At 40.0% G+C, this 7,677-nt stretch overlaps 1 pseudogene; it reads right to left on the minus strand.

Annotated features, from left to right (window-relative positions):
• Positions 1 to 556: 556 nt before the first annotated feature.
• On the minus strand, positions 557 to 1,588 carry LOC118617022 (annotated as a pseudogene).
• Between the last annotated feature and the right edge of the window lie 6,089 nt (positions 1,589 to 7,677).

Here is a 7,677-nt window from a genome sequence, read left to right on the forward strand (position 1 = left end):
ATATAAAATGCCCTCAAATTTAAATGTAATTTTTATTTTTATGTAGCAATACAGTCCACATCTCTGGATAATCTATTATATTATGGGTACTAAGAAACCATGCTCATTGCCTAAAATAGTGACCCTTATAATGTCTTAAAAGTGCATTTGTAAAATATTGGTTTTGATATAAACCTCATAATTTAAAATTTAAATTTAAATTAAGTTGGTTATTATTTTTAATATCACCTAAATATACTGACCCAGTATAGAAAGTTAGGAATGAAGTTTCACAGTTAGGATCAATGTTAGGAGTGAAGATTCATAGTTTACCTTCTCAGACTTGTCATTAACATTTCACATTCTGTTCTTGGCTTTGTTTGCACGCCTCAGGTGAATTCAAATTTAGGCATAATTCCACTACAGCATAATGTTAATTAGGCAGTTTTCCCAAATCTGAGAAAATCATTGCTAATCCAGTTGTGATGTTTTGAGGGTTCACAACTTAAATCCACTATAACATTATGGAATCCATCCTTCCAGATTGTGAAGAGTTTTTGTTGTTGCAATAATTCAATTAAGGAGCAGTTTCAGGAATTGTTGGAAGTTGGGTTATTCTGCACTAACTATGCTTCAGTTGCCATGCAATTCTCCCATTTCAACTTCTGACCCTTTGGTTTGGAGCACTTGTTTGATGAATATTCAGTTAAACACTTTGATACAAGCTCTTACCAGAAGATCAAATCTCTGCCATTTATCTTGGATTGTTTCTGAAGACATCCTATGCCTTCTGTTAACTCTACACACCCCTGTGCTTGGATCTCCAATGCAATGATGAACAATGCCAACACAGAAGGCTTTGTTTTAGAAAATGGGACCGTGCAGTGGCATGCCTTAAATTGAGCTTCTAATCTTTCAAAAGTAATGCTATTCCTCCTTTCAAATGATAAGTTCTTTTGTATGAGTACATAATAGAGTTGCAGAAATGTAAAGGCAGTAGTATCTTTGACTTTCCAACATACTTTCTCCAGCACAATCTTTTCTATTCTCATCAGGTACGAAACTGTGACCCTATACTGGCTTATTCAGATCAAGTCACTTGCCAATGGGACATTCCTTTCCTCTGCCAGGCAGAAGCAGCTCAGTCCAACACACCCGAGGTGCTTGGGCTGTATCTTCTTTCTAGACAGGACTCTGTCCAGTAAATTCATGACTAGAGAAAATGTCTCTGTGTTGAAGCCGAAGAATCGAGTTAGATTCAGAAGATCGTCTACTTCGAAGTCATCCAGTCATCCCGAGCGAGGCCTTTATCGTGTGCAGATTCAAGGCGTCTCAAGCCACAGACCTTTGGGCTGACATTTCGGCTCCTGTTCCAACAGGGCATTCAGCTGGTGCCCAGTTTCTGAGAGTCAGTTGTTGTGAGTACCTCTAATATCTTGCTCACCAATGCGGCTCCTTCGCTGTAATCACCCTCCCCCGCCGGCCTCCCCTGGCCCAGGATATCAGATCCGAGAGGCACAGAGGCTAGGGGAGTCAAGGGCAGAAGGGGAAAGGCCCCGGGAGGGGGGTTGCCTGGGTGGAGATCTCCGCAGCGCCTTGCAGATGACATTGCGACATTGCCCTCAGTCAGCTTAGAGCCGTTATCTCTTCTAAAAAAAATTTTGTGAGACTATTTTCCTGTCTGTATTTGACACTAGCAATAATTAATGTAAAATTAGTTTGAATTCCACACACACAAAAATATCAACTGATGCAAGGAGGTTAACCTTCCCAACAAAAGTAGAGCACGATAGTATAATTTTAACCCTTTAGATTCCTCAAAAGCTTATTAAAATAATAATTATTGGAAGAAGATTGGTAGTGAAGTTCAGAAGCTATTTAAGCTACTAGAAAGATTATAGAAAACAAAAGCAGTTTCTTGCTTCTAACCATAATGTATTTGCTATTGTTTCAAAATAAATGTAAATAAATAGAAATAAAAATAATACAGTCGTTGGTTACAATTAAATTAAACATACATTACAGGGTGGGACAAAAGTAGTTTTAGAGTTGTGAGTATGCAAAACACAAGTTTAATGTTGTCTTATTATTTAGAAATTATTGTATTATTTTCCATTTGCACAATTGTAAACCTACTTTTGCCACACCCTGTATATAGGTGGAACAAAGATGGTCAAGCAAGATTATAGTACATACGCTTCATCATTATTTATTTCACTTTACATATGTGTGTGTATATTCAAATGCACATACATATTCAAATATATATATATCCAAAATATATATATATATTCAAAAAAGCCTTTTTGTAGTCAAATACTATATTCCCTAGCTTTCACGTGTTACATCCTAAGGTATCATGTACATATTCTTGACTGGGTACCATTGAAGTGAAAAGAGAGTGCAAAGACATTTCTGCAAGAATTTGCATTTGGAACCCTTCTAGGCTTGTTTTATAATTTTACTAATATTTTAAGGTTAATGTGTTTACACCCACAACTTTTTCTAGTTACTTCCTTTGAGTTTCACATTATATTTGCACCTGTAAATATCATGTTTAAAAACATTATATAAATAAAAGAAGTCGCTGTGGCATAAAAAGGTTTTAGAACATTTTTTATAAGAATCAAAGTACATAGAAGAGGTACACTCTAATGACAATTATTTACTTTGACACAGACATCAGTCAATATAATTTATAATAAAAAAGAGAATTAGTCAATCCAGGAAAGTGTCAGATGGGCATTTACTAAGATACCTTCTCCTGTTTCAGCTCATCAAAGAGAAAGTAGTAGTTTTACCTAAACTGTTCTCAAATCTGTTCAAACATTATAAATATTCTATCACAAGATACATTTGAGCATGCATATTAAAATTTTTATTAGCTGTTGCTTTAAGCAGACATCCAAAATATTTCTATGTGTATGTAAAAGAACATATTTTTAAGTATGACGAGCTGAATATCTTTTTAAAATGAATATAAAAGCCCAGCTTATTAAAATATCTAAGGATTTCTTTCATGTATTTTCCAGGAAATTTTGATTTTATGCCAAAAGGAAATCTAAGGTTTAAAATATGATGACAATTAAAATAATGCTTTATTATGAACTTCATCCATGAAGACATTCATTGCTGAATTTATCCATGCACAACTTTGTGTTATATCTTTTATATGTATCTCCTAATTTTTACTCTAGCTTATTAAACAGGGGGAGCATGTCCTACTTATCATTGTATTTCCCCTTGCAAACAGTATATTAAGTTATGTGATAGGCATTTGATATAAATTTGTTAAATAATGGGAATATTCAGCCATTTAACATAATGCATATCAAAGACTATCAATTTCTTCTGAAGTTTGAAAGCATATATAAGTTTGGAAAGAAGTGATTAAGGTCACTTCTTTTGACAGTGTTGCAATAATTATCTTCCTGTTTCAGATCATTTTAAGCAAATTGCTTGAACTTGCATTTTAATTTCTTCTTTAAAAAGAAGTGTTGCATTGGATGATATTTATATCTCTATATTTTATAATATCAAGTTTAAAACACCTCAACATTTTATACTTGGATTTAAATAGTTCATTAGTGTTTGTTTAATTAATTATTTATTTTAATTTTAATTTTGGTTTCCTCTCTTGAGTACCTGAAGACATGGAATCCTGTCTGCTTTACCAGATCCTCTCAGTCCTGCTGTGCATGGAACAAGTTTGTAAGAATATTCTTAAAAGCTAAAATAAGTGGATGTGCTATGTAGACTCTCAATATCCCAGAGGAAAAAAAGAGAGTAGTTATTTGTAGGAGAATCAATAAGAAACAACAAGTATAAAAAATTATGAAATCGGTTTCAAAGAAAGGAATCGAAGTGGCTTACACAAGGATACAGCACTGACCACATTCATCAACTGGCAAAGGTTCAGAGAAAAGTCTTCACAATTCTCATAATAAAGGTACAAGAAATCCAGAAAAGGCTTTAAGACAGCCAAATGTGAAAGTATTCAGGAAACAGAGATTTTTATTTTTAAAGTATTAAAAATTTCTGCACTGCAACACAACCCAACTCACCACCTTGGACATTTTATTAAAACACTGATGTTTAAATGAATACATAGAGAAAAGGGACCATTATATTAAGCTGTCTCCTAGTAAAATCAAGACTACTGAGGTGGAGGAATACTCTCACAGCTATGCAAAAATTTACTTTATAATTAGAGTTATATAGTAATACTCTGTGGGATTTTAAAATGTGTACACCCTCTTGAAATTCCAAAATAGTATGAAGCTTTTTCTAAATAAAAACATACCTTGTGTCTTTCCCAGATCTAACAATACCTTAAAGTCCACTGTAGATCCCACTTCTAGGAACCCTAAGAAACATGAAACACCAATCAAAAAGAATATATACCCCTATGTTCATAGCAGCACTATTTACAATAGCTAAAATCTGGAAACAACCAAAGTGTCCATCAGTAGATGAATGGACTAAAAAGCTGTGGTACATGTACACAACAGAATACTTTGCAGCTGTAAGAAAGAAAGATCTCTTATCCTTTGAGATGGCATAGAAAGACCTGGAGAATATTATGCTAAGCAAAACAAGCCAAGCACAGAAAGGTAAATATCACATGATCTCACTTATTTGTGGAATGTAATGAGCATAACAGTCTGAGAAACAGGGTAGGCCTAGAGATGTGGAAGTAGGGTACAGACTGACAAACCTCAGAAGAGGGGGTTAGGGGAAGGGAAGAGATAAACCACAGAACTTATATGCATGTATGCATAGCCAATGGACATGGACAACAAAGCTAAGGATGGGGTGGGGAAATGGAAAGGAGGGTCAACGGGGGAAAAAGGAGAAATATCTGTAACATAAATAAATAAAAAATAAATAAAAAGATACTGATTTCTGAAACAACTGATCTAAATTTTTGCAATTTCCTTTTTCATATTATTTTTGTAAACATATGGGAAAGCAAAAAGAAGTTTGAGGGGAATTAAGTGACTTAGTAAAATAGGGAAATATCTTTTGATGACTAGTAAGTTCATGTAAATTAAAACAACTGTGAGATATCACTTCACACCTGTCAGAATGGCCACCATCAACAAATCATCCAACAAGTGCTGGCGAGGGGGTGGAGAAAAGGGGACTCTAGTACACTTCTGGTGGAAATGCAGACTGGTGCAGCCACTATGGAAAACAGTATGGTGTTACCTCAAAAAATTACAAATTGAACTGCCATTTGATCCAGTGATCCCACTTCTAGGAACACACCCTAAGAAACGTGAAACACCAATCAGAGAGAATGTGTGTACCCCCATGTTCATAGCAGCACTATTTACAATAGCTAAAATCTGAAACAACCCAAGTGTCCATCAGTAGATGAGTGTATAAAAAAGCCATGGTACATGTACACAATGGAATACTATGTAGCTGTAAGAAATAAAGATCTCGAATATTGGAAGATGGCGGCAGGCAGGACAGGAGGGAGGGTGAGTGTGTGAGAGAGTAAGCGAGTGTGTGAGACAGTGTGAATGGATGTAAAGGTGGACGACCAAACCCCTGTAGTGCAGAGACATGGAGCAGAAAGTTCCTGTGCTGTGGACCAGAGCAGCTGGCTACCACGGTAAGCTACCATTCAGAGCACTTCTCCCTGGGCTGTGGGGAGGTCCCACCATTTTGGAAGATCCTGGGTCTTTACTGGGAGGATGCAGTGGGAGTGGCTAGGGCCCAGCAATCTGAGCCCACCAGTGCACCTGGCACCATCAGACCAGTGGACACCCTGTCAACACAGACTGGTGTACAGTAGCAGAGCTCCCAAGGTGCTGGTCACAGAAACCGCAAACAGCCCTGAGCCCAGCACCATCCCCCATACTAGCAGCCTGAGCAGAGTCCAGATATATCCCCAGCAACAGAGACTGGGGAGCAGACAGACATCCATCCCCAGGTAACAGAAGCAGAGACCACCAGCTGAGACCCATCCCCCAAAACTATAGCAAAAGCTGAGCAGGAGTTGAGCCCCACTGGGCAGCAGCACTCCCCAGCCACCAGCAGCAAGACCTAGGGAACCACATAGGCCTGTGCCTTCCAGTAGCTCACAAGCCCTAGCCCCAGAGAGACTGATGCAATTCAGCTGCCAGCCCTCAGGAACTGCAGGGTGCAGGGGCACCAGAGAGGCCTGTACCATCCAGCAGGGACTTCGACATCCAATTACACGTGTGACCTCTGGGGTGCTGAAGCACCAAAGAGGCCTGTGCAACCCACCAGGGACTGAGCAATCTAGTTACCCACAGGGCCTTTGGGGTGCTGAAGCACCAGAGTGGCCTGGGTGACCCAGCAGGGACTGTGCCATTCACTTTCCCACTGGATCTGCGAGGTGCTGAAGCACCAGAGAGGCCTGTGCCACACAGAAGAGACTGCATGATTTAGTTACCGACGGGACCTGTGGAGTTCTGAAACACCAGAGAGGACTGTGCCATCCAGCAGGGATTGTGCAATCTAGTTCCTCACAGGGCCTGTAGGGTGCTGAAACACCATAGAGGCCCATGCGACCCAGCAGAGACCATGCCATCCAGTTTCCCATGGGACATGTGGGGTGCTGAAGCAACAGAGGGGCCTGTGCCACCCAGCAGGGACTGTGTGATCTAGTTACCCATGGGCCTGTGGGGTGCTGAAGCAACAGAGAGGCCTGTGCAACCCAGCAGCACATAACATAAGCTTAGAGCCAAGTCCCTAGAGGGACTGTGCAATCCAGTTACCCACGGGACCTGCAAGATGCGGTGGCACCAGAAAGGCCTTTGCTGCCCAGCTGTACACAAGATAGGCTTAGAGAATGTGGAAAAGTAGGAGGAGTGAAGAAGCCACACAAATGATCTCCCAGGACCAAACCGGAATTACAACTAAAATAAAGAGAAATCCAAAAAAAGAAACAGAAAAGCAGCAGGACAGGACCATATAACCAGGGACACTGGTAGGATCTGTTGAGGCACAAGAGGGTGGCAGGCTGGGAGCCCATAGACAGCAGCCATCTTAGCTGTGAGCAGCACCTTAGGGGAATAAAGACTAAGCCTGCTCCACAGCCCAGAGAGCCAGGACAGAGCACAAAAATAGCCACAGCCACTCCCTGGGGGCTATGATGGAGGGAGGGCAGACTAAGCTGGAACTCTGTGGGGAGCCAAGATTTGGAGGGCACTCAGAGTTTTTGCTGAGTGGCAGCTACAAATGATAGTGGCCAGGGTGCTCCTTCCCTGAGCTGTCGGGAAAAGCAGCAGCCACCACACCTTGGAGATACAGCCTTTCCCAGGTCAGACAAAGAAATAAAAATTGCGGCTCATTAACAACCAGCATCTATTCCACCTTCTGGAAATCCTCTTATGCAAAACACCAGGGCTACATTCCAAGGCATTGAGTAACTGAGACTACTAGACACCAGGAAAGAGGATAACTGAATCTTTCCGGGGCTTGCAAATCTACCCAGTAAAGTGAAACTTGTCAGTGGTGTTTAACGTGGGCCCACCCAGGCTTATCCAAACCCAGTAGAGGGAGCCCCAAAGAGCAAAACACCAACATCCACAGGGAAAATTTGGCAGGCTCCAAATTCCACTGAGATAGCCAAAATGTTGAAACAAAGAAACACATCCCAAATGAAGAACAAGAGAACTCTATCGAAGTAGAGATCAATGAAATGCAGCTAAGCAAATG

Source organism: Molossus molossus, unplaced genomic scaffold, assembly GCF_014108415.1.
Source record: "Molossus molossus isolate mMolMol1 unplaced genomic scaffold, mMolMol1.p scaffold_m16_p_5, whole genome shotgun sequence".
In the NCBI taxonomy this organism is placed as follows: Eukaryota; Metazoa; Chordata; class Mammalia; order Chiroptera; family Molossidae; genus Molossus; species Molossus molossus.